Source organism: Mirounga angustirostris, unplaced genomic scaffold (assembly GCF_029215605.1).
Source record: "Mirounga angustirostris isolate CCGP_5_RB_7025 unplaced genomic scaffold, mMirAng1.0.hap1 SCAF_13, whole genome shotgun sequence".
NCBI classification, from domain to species: Eukaryota; Metazoa; Chordata; class Mammalia; order Carnivora; family Phocidae; genus Mirounga; species Mirounga angustirostris.
Window position 1 is genome coordinate 16,957,316 of NW_026991721.1, and position 17,718 is coordinate 16,975,033.

A 17,718-nucleotide genomic window follows, 5' to 3' on the forward strand; every position below is an offset into this window, starting at 1 on the left:
GCAGGGTTAACCAGGGGAACAGCTGAGAACCATTCTAAATGTGGCCACTGCCCCATGCAAGATTTCAGATATCATACCCTCAAGAACAAATTTTGGCTCTTCTAAGATCTCACACAGAGCCCACTCATTCTTGCTGGGAATTAATCTCAATTTTATTTTCACCTTATCCCACATTCTCAGCCTTCTAAAAATAACATTAGGATTTGTTATTGTTTTGTCATCCACAGTAGATTTGTTGTTGCTTTCTCTTGTTTAAAATAGTCTCTACCCAGTTGGCGCATAGATAGTGAAAAGGAAAAAAAATCACCTTAATATTAAGAAACACAGTCATGAAACTCTGCCAAACCAAATGGACCCTTTCTTCTCTTTCTTGCCCTTCTCAAGGCTTTGAAAACTTGCTTACAACCTTTCCCCTCGGCGGGCTGCAGAGGACTTACTCCTTTAAATCTAGCTTTCTCCACTCCTAGCATTTCTGTGACCCATCTCTAAATGTAACCCCATCCTCCTGGCGTGGAGACGAAGAGGCCTTTGCACATCCCTCCAAGCCATGTCTCCCAGCACGCTCCCAAGAGTTTCTGAAGGACAGCAGCGGTAGCCCCCATCCCTGTGTGAATACTCGAATACACAACTTCCCCTTCACAGAACTGACTTCTAAAAATTCTAGATCTCATTCTTACACCCAAAACTCGGAGCCACTCACTGGAAGGTCAGGAAAACAAGCAAGGACACACACCAGTACTCAAATCCTAGGTCTGCAGCAGAGCTGGCTGGAGAACCCCCAAAGGCCTGCATACAAGCGCATCATCCCCTGGAAGCACAGATTTCCTTCTGCTCATCTCCAGCCTCAGTATTTATATTAATGGGCACTGACTAAAGACCGAGAACACAGTTAGCTCCCCTTGTAGTTACCTGAGAAAATGGCCACAGCATATACTCCTCAATAGTCACAAAAAAATGCAAGGAAGAGGTCTGAAAGCTGAAGTCCGGGGCAATACTTTCTGATGGCAAAACAGGGTGCTCACTTGAGTTCACAGAGCTTTTCATTATACAAGGTGTTTTCTTCAAGGGCCAACACCTATTCACAAGCTCTTTATAAGCTCACCTCGCATCGTGTTACATGGTTGAGTCCTAGGAAGAGTTGAAAGCCTGACTTATCAGAGTTTAAAGGATACAGAGAAAAAACTAGAACATGGGATGAAGAGAAGAAAATGAAAAACAGAGATTCCAAACCCCTTTCTTTCTCTAAGTCACGCAGTAGGGTTCAGAAAGAAGTAAATTCGCAATTAGGTGGAAAACAGAAAATGAAGACAAGAAACAAACCTAGAAGCCCCCATCAATACAAGGTTGTCCCAAAAGACATACTTCCCAGTATAAAAGGCAAGTGCCCCAGGAGAAAGGCTGAGAAAAGTGAAGTGACCGCTCACCATTAATTCTGACCTCAGATGGTGCTCATCCCCACATCACCACCTAACACATCCCACCCACGGAGCAATGTAAGCACCATGCAGGCAGGGGGTTTCACCTGTTCTGTCCACTGCTGCATCCCCAACACTCCGATCTACACCTCGGACAAAGCAGGAGCTCAGAAATATTTGTTGATGAAACCAGGCACTTACTATATCCAGGCTGAGAATGTGGGATAAGGTGAAAATAAAACACAGTCAAGAGTTAGTCCTTACTAGAGATTATAAAAACAAACAGATGATAAAATGAGACCTCTGAAGGCAAGTGACTTATTCAAAGTCACACACATCAGTGAAAAGAACAGGATGAAGGCAGATGCATACAACTACTGCCCCACCACCTCTCCTGCCTATCGCTGGTACCAGATGTGCCTTTCTCCAAGTCTGATGCTCAGCTCACAATTCCCCTGAGAGTTACTTCCTTTGGAGGTGGGAGGGTGGGCCCCACATCACCTGAAAAGTAGCCTAGAGGCTCAGAAGAAATAAACGACTTCATTAAAGAGACACATCATCTCTCAGGTCCCAAAACATAAGATGTTAAATGCACCAATAATGTCAACAAATTTGCTATAGAAAAACAATGCCGAGTACAAGGGAAAAAAAAAAAAAAAAAGCAAAGTCAATAAAATCCAGAATCTCCTCCCTCCCAGGACTAACCCATTGGAGATAAATGCACTTAGTATGGTTTGCTTTAAAGGGATATGGTAGCAGCAAACTCTGGCTTACTAATGGATCAACAAAGCAAACTTCTGAACAGCTTATTTACGTGCTTTACAAAAGATAAACTTAGAAGCTCGGTGTCTCCTTAGTTTTCTGAACAACGTGTGCTCTGGTTATTAGCCAAGGAGAATCCAATGCTCTGAAAAACATACAAATAATGTAGTTAAAGGCCATGAACTTACCTTGGCCAAGGAGACAAGGTTTCCATCATTAAAAACAAAAGCGAAAAAGCACCATTCGACAAATATCTTCTTGATTACAATTCACCACTAAACTAACAGACCATCCTCCTGACCCCGAGGCTAGGATGTGCATGTGTGAGCTGAGGTGGGGTTGGCGTTGATCCCAATGATGTATTTGGGTGAGGCAACTGACAGCAGGCAGGGACGGTTATGAGGATAAATTAACAATTTCTCCTGAGGGACAGGAATCCGTTATTTTCATACACCTGTCTCCTCTGCCACACTCTGTTCCTCCTGCCCCCAAGTCAACCATCTTGAGTGACACAAGTTTTATTAAAAATGAAGACTCACTTTTAGCACAACTAAGAGGTTTCCTGCATTATTAAATCTTTTTCAAATTCTCTAGCATTTTTAAAGTCCGGAAGTTCTCAACCTAGTACATAATCCGCACTTTTAACCTTTCCATTCTACAGGTAAAACATGAATTGTGATACTCAAATTTTCAATGAAAAAAAAAACCAATCTCACCACTAAGAATCTTTCCACTGACACAGCAAAACAAACTAAAAAACCAAGCTTTTACAGGGCTTAATAAAGTCTTTTAGTAATATCCTTGTCACCCTGTTGTGATGAAAGAGCACGGCATAAGTCCTACCTCACTGACCGGTGGTGGCCAGAGCAGAGGGACGCTCCAAATTCTGAGTGGAGCCAAAAAGGCCCCTTCCTCGTGTCCTGGTGTGCAGCGGGGTGATGCGGAGGTGCAGGCAGGTGGCCCCTGAAGCAGGTTACGCTTCACCCTCGCACACCCCCTTTCTACACTCTGACCTGGTCAGGGGCTGAGGACAGGATTAGGAAAAAACCGTCTCAGAAGTGGATTCACAGTGAGGAGCAAAACCCAATTCAATGGAGCCACTTAAATGACAACTACTGACTGGGGCTCTTGTACCTGATATAGACACTGAGGGACAGAACTACGTCCCCTCAAAATGCATCGAGGGACGACGTATAAGGCAACAGCAAGAGGACAGCCATCTGCAAGCCAGGGAGAAGACTCAGGAGGAAACCACCTTGCTGACACCTTTATCTTGGACTTCCAGCCTCAGGAATTGTGAGAAAATCCGTTTCTGTTGCGTAAGGCACCCAGCCTGGGGTGTTTTGTTACAGCAGCCGTAGCAAACTAACATAGACTTCCACAGACACGAAAGACCTTCCCCCTCAGGGCTGCTGGCTGCCCCAGGGCAGGCGCCACAGCGGGTACAGCTCGGAGCCATGTGCAGTATCTTACCCAACATGGGCATCTGATAAATATTTTAGATTATTGTAAGAGTTCGAAGGGTGCTTTAAACAAAGAACATTAGAGCTTTGTAAATAAACTTCATACTTTTCAATCAATCACATGCCACAAATTCTTCCCAAGCCCAAATCTGCCACATCTGCCGTGTAAGCTCAGGCCATCTACTAGCCTCCAAGGTTTGCCTTCCTCCTTTATTAAAATGAGAAGAACAACAGCTACCTCATCAGATTTTCAGAAGGAAATTCCTAATACAGTGCCAAACACACATGTGTTAACATAAAAATGCTCCCCTTCCCTTTGCCAATCAGGAAATGTAAGCTCTTGACCATATTCATGACCACAGAACAAGACAGTGGTAAAATCAGGCCAGGATCTTCTAAGGCCTCAGTACCTGCTAAACACCCAGTCTTTGCACTGAGGCAGAAGAAGACCTTGCCAGAGGGTCCTTCCTGCAAAAGACTATCAGTAATATTCTATTTGAATTCTAGAAAAGCAGGGGACCTCAAGAGAGATCATTTGCTCCTTTCCTAGGCTAAAGGCATCTTGAGTAGAAGAGGCATTTTCTACGCAATATTCTTAGAATGAGAAGTTTGATTTCTCGCCAAAGAAGTTATACTGAAATCATCTAACATCCATGGGTCCCTGCATGTGCCTCTCAGTATCAAAGCTTTTACTCCTGTTCCTCAAACGAGAAGCCAAGCAGATGCGGGAGGGTGATCCACACTCTGTCTCCTTGCAAGATCTAGTTTCCCCAGAAGGTCGAATGGGATCAAGAAGACAGTGAAGAGTGTAGCTGAGCTGTCTCACAAGTAGGCCTCATGAGATCTGGCAGCAAAGACTGAACATTTGAGCCCTGTGACGCTTGTACTATGCCATCTGCACCATTAATTACGATCCCAGGCACCAAAGACGGCTCTGATTTCCATGTTTTAGCACAATTTAAAAGAAAAAGTCTTCCAAAATAAATGCTACTTGGAGCAAATTGGAAGAAAAAGGGGTAAAAGAGCTTGATAGTAGGGGGAAGACCTGGTGAATACTTGTAGGGAATGCTTCCATGTTATGATCGCCTATCCTATGGCAAACAAGAAGGGATCCAGGAAGAAAAAGGGGTAGTCTGAGTCGTGTCTTTTGACATATGACAGACAGCTCCTGAAATAGAAAGCCATAGGTTTCAAGTCTCAGGGGTATCACCTTCAAATATATCAATGTTCTAAGGGTGGATCAGTTTTCCCAACTGCTGACGCCCTGCTGCGAGGAGCAATCCCAAGCAAAACACAAGCCTCTGACTGGGAGCCTTTGAGGCGGCAGGGAGCCATGAGGAGTTCAAAGGCAAGGCCGGCCAGTGGTTTGTACCTCCAAGAGCCATAGGGGTGAAAGGTTACTAAAGCAGGAGCCACTGACCAATAAAATAGTGCTTGGTCAAACCTTCTCAGCAAAGAGACTAGAGATTCATTTCTGCTGTGCCCAATCTTCTGAGCTATCCACGCCTCTGAATCCCTAATTCCCTAGGTCAGATCAGGGAGCTTCTTTCGTGATTAGCAGCTCACCAGTTCTCTCTCCCAGCTGCTTCCATAAAATAGCTGAAAGGTAGATTGGAAAACTTTAATCAAGATCTGTCACCAAAAATAAATAAGAAGGCAACACGGGCCAACTACTTGGACAAAAATCTGCCTGGGGTGAGATTTCCCGTGTTTGCTATGCTAAAATGTTAGTTTGTGGGATTAGAGAAGGCAAATGTAAAACAAGCCTCACTCCAACCAGGCACACTGGAAAGGCCTGCCCCTCTTTAATTAAGACACACACAAACACAGTATGCGAAGGGACCAAGAGGACAGACGTGAAGGCTTATTTCAGGGCGATGATCTCTCCTCTGTCCTGTTCCCCCACATAGTGACAATCCAACTAGAGAAAACTAGGGAGATCTTCTTTGGCCGGTTCTTCTTTTTTGGCTGTGGATACTAACTCAACAGACAGGTCATATGGGAGCCCTTCCACTGTGCCAACACATTCCCAGAAAAAGAGAAATTGAGAAGAGTGTGGGTCCAATGCTGTTTATCACTGTTCCACCTGACCAGGGCATGAGTCCTCTATAAGCTGCTTGCTGCTGGAAAGCTCCATCTTCTGACTAAGGATTATTAAGACAAGCTCTCCTGTTGATCCTGAATGGAAAACCCCAATGTACATTCTCCAATTTGGGACTCTGAACAGAGGGGAAGCTTGAAATAGCTACACTTGCTATGTCGGTAGTCCTCAATTTTTCCTCCTGCCCCTTCTCACCTGAAGGATAATATACACCCATGAGTAAGAGTAGCTGAAGTTCATCATAGCAGGGACTCCCGAGAGAAATCCATGTCCCTGTTCCCCACCTCCACCGCCCCCCCCATCACCCATGCCAGAAAGCAGTTAAGAACCGAGTGGGAGTGGGAAAGGTATGTGAAGTTTGAAAATCCCCACGGGGAATTCGGATCCTTCCCTTGCCTCACAGTGAAAAATTACTATGGTAGCTGATGAAACAGTTAAAATCTTTCTACTCTATATTTTCCAATCTGCAGGTTATACCAAAAAGATTTCCAAAGATTATGCTTGCTATTGCATCATATTCAAAGTTACCTACAACTTGCTAGGCAGAGATATGGAGAATACGGATCTGTGGTTATTCGAGGCTCCAGGGAAGCCACTTGGGTCCACTGCTCCCTACACACTGCCCCACAATCCATGAGTGTGTTATTCAGACGTGTCGCCAACTTCTAGGTCTTCCCATTCTGGTCAAATGCCAAAATGCCTCACTCACTGCTAAACTCAACCCTCAGTCTCCAGCTTAGAACAAAAAGAAACACTCAAAGATCTTTGATACATATATAAGATCATCAAGACCTGCTCAAATTAACCTGAAATTTAACAATACTTCAATATACGTATGTACTTCAAATATCTGAAATATTTAAATGAAAAGTATTAGAATATGAAAGATCACATACGAACTGCTGTCCTATTAAAGTCCTCATCAAAATGGGAAGTACACCTTGAAATATAACAAATTAGTCTTAAGTTACGGGGCGCCTGGGTGGCTCAGTCGTTAAGCGTCTGCCTTCGGCTCAGGTCATGATCCCAGAGTCCTGGGATCGAGCCCCGCATCGGGCTCCCTGCTCAGCGGGAAGTCTGCTTCTTCCTCTCCCACTCCCCCTGCTGTGTTCCCTCTCTCACTGTCTCTCTTTGTCAAATAAATAAAATCTTAAAAAAAAAAAAAAATTAGTCTTAAGTTACAAGGACAGAGATAACCATATTGCCAGAAATGGTTCACATGGACTTACATCTGTACCAATCCTGATCTGATTTAGCATGAAATAAATATATGTGATTGTAGTCTTACAACAATCTTCCCAAGGAAAATAGCATGGGATTATAAGATTAATTGTGCTATTATAAAGCCAAAAACTATGCCAGGCCAAAAATCATTATGCAACCCTAACTCCTTTTCAACATCCGCAATGCTGAGGGAGACAGAATATACATATACAAAAATATATAACTTATATTAATATTTATAGACAGAAATCCTACGGATCACTTAAATCCTGAATACAGTAAATTCTTTTTTTTTTTTTTTTTTTAAAGATTTTATTTATTTATTTGGGAGAGAGAGAATGAGAGACAGAGAGCACGAGAGGGAAGAGGGTCAGAGGGAGAAGCAGACCCCCCGCTGAGCAGGGAGCCCGATGTGGGACTCGATCCCAGGACTCCAGGATCACGACCTGAGCTGAAGGCAGTCGCTTAACCAACTGAGCCACCCAGGTGCCCCTGAATACAGTAAATTCTTTACCAAACATAAAAATACTTGATAATTGACAGGTTATTGTTTTGTAAACAAACCTAGATATGTTTTAAGCATATAACAAATTTACAAAAGCTGCACTGGGTTTCCCGTAATGAGCAATTATTTCTCAGAAATGCTTCCAAATAGTCCCACTCTGTGGGAAACCAGCCCCAAAGAGTCAGACAATTTTTATATAGGCTGCAAATTAATATTTAACACTTTTATTAGAGAGGCCATTTCCTGAAGTAATGTCCCATACTGGGGACTCATTAAAAGGGATTAACCCATGTTAACTCTAGAGACAGCTCTCCAACTAATGCCCAAAGAGGAAACTGACCATCCCATCATGAAAAGGCTGTGCAATGATTGTTCATAATCACGTATTTACGGAGAACTTCCAATATACTCAAGTTATTTTTATGTAACTTAGTCTCATAACTTACATATTTTTTCAGTAAGTTTGTTAAAATTACACCATAAACAATAATACCCAGTTTGTTAAACTTCTTAACTGATTACCAGATATCAATTTAGTCCACCCAAAAAATGTATAAAAAAGCAGTTCTATCGCTTTGGAGTTTGGGACATTTTGTTTTATTGCTCGTTTGGTTTTTATACCTAATTACTCTCCCCACAGGAGCTACATGAGCAATAAAACAAACCAGTATATTTTTACTGTTCACTCAATGAAAATCATTAATCCTAGATCAACAGCCATATAATTTGACTAACTTACTACAAAAATTCCTTGCTTTTGCCTCAACCTCAAGTTAAATGGCTATTTTAAATTGAACACACTTGCAAAACTGCTCATGTCCAAAACTATCTGAAAAGGGAAAAATAATGTGTTTGGTGCCAAAAGGGTACGCAGCACTTAAAAATACATATCCATTGGGTTTTGCTTATCTCTACTAATGTCTTCCTAAAGGCTTCAGTTAGGAGAAGAGCAGGCAGATAGAAAGCACATCCTGAGGGCATATTCCATCCACTCTGGAACTCAAGGTTGGAAAACTGAAAGGAGAAGGAGGGCAGGGGAGCACCTTTTGAAACGCCTGGAAAAACATTCTGGTCTGGAGATGCCAGAGATTCTGAAGCTCCCATCAAGCTGCTGGCCTTGATCCAGGTAATGGTTTTTCCTTCCCCTCAGCTGTCTGCTGCGGGAGTTTTCCAGCAAAGAAAGAAAGGAAAAGTGGTAGGGAAGAGGGAGGAGCAGCTTCCAGTCCACTTCTCTGTAAGTGAGAGGGTAAAAAGGGCCAGGTATTGCAGGCTGACATTTATAGAGGGCCTGGCGTTTCCATGAAGCACTCTGGGAGGATTACTGGGGGTTAGCAGTCTGGTCTAAAAGGGGCAGCAAAGCAGACTGAGGAGAGTCCCTTTAAATTTGGTAAGTGATGCTGTGGGCAAAGACACGGCAAGCCAGAGCGGGCAAAGACGTGTGAGCAGACGCCCAGCCAGTCAGGCGGCCTTTAGAAAACACGTACATGGTAAACTTGGCTCCCCTAGCCCTTCGGGGCTGCCCAACTCACTTGCCGAAGCTCGAAAGCACAAACTGCCCGTGGAATGGCACTTTCTAATCGAGGGATAAAATGGCTGCCTCCACCAACCAAGAAAGCGACTCATCCAGCCAAGGGCAGGGTTCTGGATCTGCACAGGTTAATGAGCTCGCTAGTCTTTGACCTCCAAATCACGGCCACACCACCCAATCCCTCCTGCCTGGCATTTTTCTTCAATTTTAATATCAGAAGTTTCACACGCCTGCCTGAGCTCCTGGACTCGGCAGAAAGACCCATATAGCTGTCAGCAAACTGATAAGAACTTTAAAATGACTCCGCGGGGCCTCTTTAGAAAGAAGAGCCAAAGACGCCCATAAAGAAACAGGGCAGGGGCCACGGAAACCAGCCGCTCACACTGGTTTAACGTGGCATTAAAATGAGCTACAGATTTATGGCAGTGTTTTAGCCCCTGGCCCACATCATCTGGGGGATGAAGCTCCCGTCCCCGCTCCCCAGAGTGATTTTAAATCTGGGATAGAGCTGGCCAGAAAGTAATGGGGGGAGGGAGGCAGAGGTAGCAGGAGGAGGAGAGGAAAAAGGAAGAGGCAGAGAGTACTGGGAAATAGAACAGAACTCAGTCTCTTTTCAGTGAGATGGGAACAACAGCTATTTCTAAAAGCTATCTGGCCGGTCCTCTTAAACGCTCATAAAAATTCCCTTTATTTTTAGTTCTTACCCAGTGAACTCAAGTTCTTCAACCCTTTACCACCCCAGCGTCAATTCTGATCGTAACTTTTCTCTTTAAGTTCATTTCTTTTTTAATTTTTCAGTTCAAAAAATGAATAAAATCATCATTTGGCAGAGAACACATCTGAAGAAGGAAAAAAAACTCAGTACAAAATTTTTTTCTCACTGGAAAGAAGAAAAAGTAATAGTGCTTTATCCAAACGCGCCAATGAATTTTTTTTTAAAGGCTAGCTAGCGAAACACTTTTTTTTTTTATTTGACAGAGAGAGACACAGCGAGAGAGAGGGAACACAAGCAGGGGTAGCAGGAGAGGGAGAAGCAGGCTTCCCACCGAGCAGGGAGCCCGATGCGGGGCTCGATCCCAGGACCCTGGGATCATGACCTGAGCCGAAGGCAGACGCTTAATGACCAAGCCACCCAGGCGCCCCGAGAACTACGGATTTTAATCAGCCATTCGGATCCTAACAGAAAAACAGAGAGGTGAACTGCCTTCCATGCCAAGATGTAGAAAGTACACCAGACCCACAGGAATAAATTGTTTCAAGTTTCCAAGCCCAGAAGCAAATGCATAATACATCCATGTTGGTAACTCACTGTGGTTCCTTAAGACCAAACTCCATACCAGAAGGCTCCTTCCAATATTCAAACCCAAACCCAAGCAGAGCAATCCCAAATGACTGCCAGCATGGAGCAGGCAGACCAGAACCCAGATGCTTCCATGATTTCATGTAATCAACACAACTGCTCCACAGTGGTACTAGCCCCAGGTCTGAAGTACGGAAAGGGAAGCTTCAACAAGTTAAGTAACTGGCCCACAGACACAGGTTAGGATTTGTGGCACAGTTTAGGATTTAGAACTCAGGTCTCTCCAACTCAAAAACCCACGTGCTTGCCACTGCCAACATTTTTCAAACTTTTTGGACTAAGAAATGAACATATTTTATACTGAGCTCATAGCTCATCCACATATATAACTGAAATAGAGGTTTCTGAAAGTATTTATCTTTACTGGGTAATATGCTGATATTGTCCTTTCTATTATATTTCATTTTTAAAAAAATTAAATGCCAGTCATCACCCAGTGAATTGACTTCATGATCTAACTAACGAATCATGACCCTTGGTCTGGAAAATACTGCAGTACCCAATGTCCGGGCTCCCCCACCCCCACCCAAAATCATCAGACAGATAGTGAGGAGACCTGGGATCCAGTCAGGCTCAACCCTGGCCCTAACACTTCATTCTCAAGATCACCTGAACTTGGGACGCCTGGGTGGCTCACTCAGTGAAGCATCTGCCTCTGGCTCAGGACACGATCCCAGGGTCCTGTGATCAAGTCCCGCCCACTTCTCCCTCTGCCTGCCACTCCCCCTGCTCGTGCGCGCGCGCGCACACACACACTCGCTCTCTCTCAAATAAATAAATAGAATCTTAAAAAAAAAAAAAAAAAGATCACCTGACCTCTAGGGCTTATGTGTCATTTATAAAATACGAAGAAAGGTTGAACAGTTTCGAAGGTCCCTTCTTTGATTTTGTTTCTCAATCTCCTTAATGAATACTGCTTTCCCCTTCCTCCTAGGCCGCTGCTATTCGAAGTCCTTGCTCAGGGACGCCTGGGTGGGGCTCAGTTGGTTAAGTGTTTGCCTTCAGCTCAGGTCATGGTCCCAGGGTCCTGGGATCGAGTCCCGCGTCGGGCTCCCTGCTCAGCGGGGAGCCTGCTTCTCCCTCTGCTTGCCACTCCCCCTGCTTGTGCTCTCTCTCTCTGAAAATAAATAAATTGAAACAAAACAAAGCCCTTGCTCGTTGTGCTCCATCTTACCTGCCGAGTCTTTCTCACAGAAGCCACCTCTGGGCGAAGGTCAGTACCCTCCCAGAGCATCCCATCTTCCTACCCGAGCCTAGCCGCTGTGAAGATTCCCTTCACCTCCGATTGACTCCTGACTCTCCATAGCACACCTGAGTGACAGCACTTCTGGCCTTGTAGTGGGTGTATTACTGAAAGGACTCTCCCCAGCAGCCTCGGGGCCTTTCTTAAAGACAGGATCTGAGCCCTTCACCCTGCTTCGTAAAAAAAAAAAAAAAAAAAAAAAGTCTCCCTCAATATGCCTGTATAATACTAGGAATAGAGCAGGTGCTTAATACATACTTATTTGATGGGTTTGCATTATGAAATTAAAGACTCTAATTCTCCTACATTTGGAGAATATTTAGGTGGGCTGCTCTAGGAAGAGCCACTGAACTCATTAAAGCTGGTACCATAATAAGATAAGTGAGCATTTCCAGACCAGGTTGCACACACGACTCACTTCTGTTTGCCTGGGGACAAGGTGTGCCAGGGCTGCCAAGGAAAGCAGCTTTATGGTCTCTCCATCTGGACTGTGAGGATTTAAATCTCAGAAGCTATACAAAGTAACTGCAAATCAGCGCAAACCTTAAAGACAGGAAAATTTATTTGCAGGCCCTGGTGCACTATAAATTTGAGACAGTTCTATTAAAATGCTTTTCTTGGCTTCCCATCAGATACTTGGCAAAAGTCTTTTTCCAATAAGGTTCTTAATACTAAAGTTGGGGGAGAAAAAAAAAAGTGGAACACATAAAAAAATGCTCTTCCTTAAGAGTTCCAATTAAATGAGTCTTTATTTTATCCTGCTTTAAACAATATACATTAACCAATCTCTTTCGCAATATGGATTTACACATTCAGAAAAACTCAAACACAGAGAATCCAGTGCTATTGAAAAGAAATTATGAAATTCAGAATATCCCATAAAGCAATCCCACTCAATCCCCATGGCTCTCCCATGGGCCAAAGAGCCCAGCTTTGTGTCAGAACCATGGTTGTCTGTTTCACAGAAGAACTGCAGGGATCCGGTCAATGTGTTTTGGGCAAGCAATGCAGTACGAAAGGGCAAGGACGAAAAAAAGCAGAGATCGGGAAACACAGCTTGGAGTGACTTGTCGGGGCCAGAGAGTTGGGGGAGAAAAGGAGGCAGGGAATATTTAGCATTTTTTAAAAAGCCGTGAGAATTCAGTTTAAGTATACTAAAAAAATTTTCAATTTCACAGGTAGGGGGATAAAAATGACAGACATTACAATATTGATTCTGGAAATTAGAAGTGAAATATTTTCCATATTCTTCATAATATATTTCCAGGGATGCATCCAACCAGCCCTAAATGTCTCAAGCGACCGCTTTTTTGGGAAGACTATCCAATAATCAGTCATCTTGAATTATTGGCAAGTTCATCTGATTTTTTTTGCCTCAATCCAGGCCACACAGCTCTGTGATTTGAATAAAGTTGTGGGCAGCTAAAGAGAGTGTGCTCCCTGTCTGTCCCTCACATGGTGTGCGGTCTTGGGAGGATTACTTTGCGTGCCTTCGTCCTCAGTATCCTCACGTGAAAACATTCAGATTACCCGTCTGCCTGCCTATCTCACTACTCTGTTTAAACAGTTTGCTCTGTAAACCGTGTGCTCGGTGTGAGGCAGGGAGGGGGAAATGGACACGGACTGTCGATGGACAGGACAGGCAAGCCACCAGCACGGGGAACCTTCAGAGAACGGGACTGCTGAGGCTTCCCGACATCTAAGGGTTTACCTTTCACTGAATCATGAACACTTTTAAAAATAAAAACTTTTTTTCAATTTTACTAAGTTTCTAATTTTAATTCCAGTAGAGTTAACATGCAGTATTATATTAGTTTCAGGTGTCCGACACAGTTATTCAAGAATTCTGTACATTACTCAGGGCTCATCATGGTAAGTGTACTTAATCCCCTCCACCTATTTCCCCCATGCCCCCACCCACATCCCCTCTGCTGACCATCAGTTTGTTCTCTGTATTTAAGAGTCTGTAAAAACAAACATTTTGGACAGACTTTATAAAACTTTATAAAAGTGTATTATAAAAACTTTATAAATTATTTTAAGAGCTACTATTTTAAAAATATACATATGTATGTGCTAAACAAAATTTAAACCTTCACTTAAAGATTCAAGGGCATCACCAAGAATAGCAATTTCTGTACTTCCTCAATTTTAAGACACCCCATCAATAACAGCTTTAAGAGAAAAAACAAACCAATTCAAACTGATGGCAAGTCTCATTTGGATGTCAGAAAGCCAAAATATGACAAACAAACAAATGTGTACTTCTCTGAATTGAGGAATTCTGCCATCTTACAATGATGCACCCAGGATACAGTGAAGCCTGCAAAGCTGTTGGCCGTATATCCAATGTACTAAGAGTTTTCTTTTTCTTTTTTTTTTTTTTTTTAAAGATTTTATTTATTTATTTGACAGAGAGACACAGCGAGAGAGGGAACATCAGCAGGGGGAGTGGGAGTGGGAGAAGCAGACTCCCCGCCGAGCAGGGAGCCCGATGCGGGACTCGATCCCAGGACCCTGGGATCATGACCTGAGCCGAAGGCAGTCACTTAACCGAGCCACCCAGGCGCCCCAAGAGTTTTATTTTTCAAACAGCTTTTCCATCTTCGCTACTCATGCCAAACTGGCAGATGACCCATCTCAGAGACCCTCCCTTATAGTCTTTCTGCCCTTCCAATTAGTGACTTCTAAGCTACTCTGTGAAAATTGGGTAAGTCACTGTGTTGAAATTACCTGTAAGTAAAATAAAATACAAGCCTCGATTTAGGGGCCAACCCACAGACAAAGTGCGTGACCTCTGGTACGCACACACACATTTGCTCTTGTGAGTTCTGTTCTGCTCTCTCCTTTATCACAGCGAGACCTAACTATAGTCCTGGTCGGTCCGGGTGCCACATGCCTGGGGTTTTATTTTCTTAAATACAAGTGTTTTGTCTTTTTCCTAATCAATTATATCTTCAAGTACTCCTCAGCAGCACAAATATTCGGTATGCTTAGCAGGAAAATATGAAAGTAAACTGAGATGGGTCAGTGTAACAGACTGAAAAGAAACTGCTATTTTAACTCACCCAAGCTTACAGGCCAGGGAGAAAAGAAGATGCTGACTATTTCTGCCACCTCAAAGGCTCCCAGTCAATTGAGTACAAAGAAGAGTTCAAAGGCAAGGCAGGCTCCTGACTTCCACCTCCTAGTGTGGCTGAGGTTAGAGGTCACTGCCGGTGGAGCCACTGACCAATAAAAGAATGTTTGGAAACTCCACTCAACAGATAAACCGAGGATCCATTTACGCCTTTCTCCCTATCCACACAAACATTTCCAACTATACAGTCCCGTGTCTACCCAGCCTTCCAAGATCCTAGATTGCTTTCTTTTCTATTGTCGTTCAAGAGAGACTAGGAATATGAATGTTCCTTCTGACCACAGAAGAATATTCAGTTGCATACATCTTCCTGTCTTCCAATGTAAGAAAGGTGGTTGATAGGGCTCTCCACCTTTAAGGCCTACCTCAAATGCTACCCCCCCAATAAATCTGTCCCTGACAACTTCAGCCCATAACTTTTCCCTTCCATTTCAGATCCCTAATGTACTTTGGAAAATGTGCACCATTTTCTCAACTTTGTGCTTATACCCACACATCACCAAGATAACAATTAGGCCTTTGGAGTGGGGATCACAGATTTATTACTATCTCGCGCCATCTCGAGACCCTTGAAAAAACAACACTTAATTAGGGCTTCACTAAGTTAACTAGTTAATTTAGCTTGTGGGATGATAAAAGGCCAACTGATAAGTTGGCTTTATACTGTTACAACTCTCACCCTCTACTAATTGAAGGAACTGGTTTTTAATTTACCCACAAAGAAAACCTTTAAGCTCTCCCCACCCCCAGCTTGTCCAATACTCTCGTCAGCTTTCAGGAGTAGATAACTTATTGTCTTTAGGCTCTAGCCTCGTACTTAACTTTAGGGCTGCTTCGACATCACATCTAAGGTCAGGAGGCAAATTTACCTACTTTTCCTTGTTAGGCAAAGTGTCTCTCCCTTGGTGCATCCTACTGCTCAAGTCACGATGAAGACTTTCACCGTGGTCCTCACCAGTCACACTGCAGCCTCCCTCATCCCGAGCTCTAAGCTGCAAAATGTCACTAAAATATTTCCATCACCAAGATTGCACCCCCACTCCGCTGGGGTCAATTCAGAAACATAGCTCTCTTCCAACTACAGACAGCAAAAATCCTGTGCTCAGCACTATTTCTTCCTCACCTGAAAGAAATAGTCTCTGGAGACTGACTACGAAGACAATGCCAGTAAGAAGCACCTTAGGATTTCTTGGAAACACTGACAGGGTCCAAAGGAAAAGGAGTCACTTAAAAGTGGATGGAGACCTCTGCTGGCTGCAATTGTCCCTGCAGCTTCTCAAGCTAGTTTTCAGCGGCTGAGCAAGAAATTCAACTGTTGCTCAGGCTCAGCTCATTCTGACCTATCAACCAGGGGCTCTAAGGTATCAACTACTGATACAACAGGATTTCCCTGGAAATTTATACCTGTCTGACAAAAAGATCCAAATTTGACCTCCATAAAGAGAATTCACTAAGGTGTAAAAACTTTCCAGAACCAAGTGTGTACTATTTTTTCAGGCACTCCTGCCAAGGTCAGGTTAAATCGATGGGTTAACCAGAGGGCAAAATGACAAGCAGATTCTGCAAAGGATCCTATAGAACAAAAAAACTCTCTCTAATCTTAGATGAGAACTTCACTATCAATAGGACGGTGGTTCCCAATCAAAGCAATGTTGCCCCAAAACCGGACAGTTAACAGTATCTAGAGTCTTTTCTGGTTATCACACCTTGGGAGAAGGGTGTGCTATTAGCGTCTATCAGCTGAACCTGGTCAACCTTATACCTCTCTGGGAATTAATTCAACCAGGTAATCTCACCTTTGGTAGAGTTCAGTCTAGAAATCTGAGATTGGGAGAAGAAAAGAGGTCATTTTGGGCATACAGAATATTCAGGGAAAGGGGAGCAGGTCTCCATGGGGCACTGCAGTGGACTGCTTTAGAAGGTCTGAAAGCAATAGAGAAGAGGGACATGAGAAAGCCGAAGGAAGACTTGGAAAAGGAGGCGGGGAAGTGCCAAGACTGCCTTTCTGTCCAAGTTGACACAATGTGGGGCACTCACCACCCGAGGAAGTGACTGGCCCTTGGGCCTAGAGGCGTGCAGCAGAGAAGAGATGGCCACTGGGCCATTCATTTTGTCAAGGACGGTAATATTCTTGCTAAGAACAAGAGGTTCACAGACGTTTTAAACAGCTGAATGGAACATGAGAAAGGATCTAGCCATCCCCATCATTTCATAAAGGTGGAAATGAAAGCCTAGTGAGCTTTGGTGACTTATCACTGTTGTATTAACTCACAGGGACAGAGCCAGGGCTCATATCCAAGTCTTTTGACTCCAAGGATATCTCTTTGAACCCAAATAACCTCAAAGTACTCAATTTTTAATGACCTCTATTCATTCTATCTCAACAGCTCTACGATTCGGAGCCCGGACTCAGAAACGACCAGCTGCGCCTACCTCAGCCCTGTGGTTCCCCAGCCGGCTCTGGGCAACAATGGCGTTCCATAAGCTAGCGTGGGAGCTCGGCTCCAAAAACCCAATGATTCTTTTTCCTCCACAGGATGGTGCCAGGTTTTTACTTGGCCTTGTCAGACTGGAATCTTAAGATGGTATCTGATTTGGCAGATGACTCCTACTTAGTTACATTAATAAATCAAGATGCCATAAAAGAAACATCCAGAGCTCACACACCAGGACTCTTCTTCTGTGAAAAGGAACATTTTCTTCTATACGACTTGTAAGAACCATAGGCTGAGATGAGGAATCTAGAGATCTCCAGACGGATTTTCTGACTGAAACTCAGACGAGGTGAGTAGTGAAGTGATAACTGAGAAGCCCAAACACTTAAAATGAACATGAACAGCTCTGAAAAAAAAATGGAGAGGCTAAAATCCGACTGTGATTTGTTTTGTTTTTAAGATTTTGTTTATTTAAGAGAGAGAGAGCATGCGCACAGAGAAAGAGGAAGACAGCACAGAGAGGGAGAAGCAGATGCCCTGCTG

The 17,718-nt window shown here is 43.6% G+C and overlaps 1 protein-coding gene and 1 long non-coding RNA gene across 4 annotated transcripts in view; both read right to left on the minus strand.

The window, feature by feature from the left end:
• Positions 1-17,718, minus strand: part of EXT2 (exostosin glycosyltransferase 2) — a 133,561-nt gene that overhangs the window by 81,356 nt on the left and 34,487 nt on the right. The window lies entirely within an intron of this gene.
• On the minus strand, positions 7,294-13,791 carry LOC135362320 (uncharacterized). Its single transcript, XR_010406884.1, has 2 exons — positions 11,606-13,791; positions 7,294-11,475 (listed from the first exon to the last, which is right to left on the minus strand). It is a non-coding gene; the product is annotated as an uncharacterized LOC135362320 (long non-coding RNA).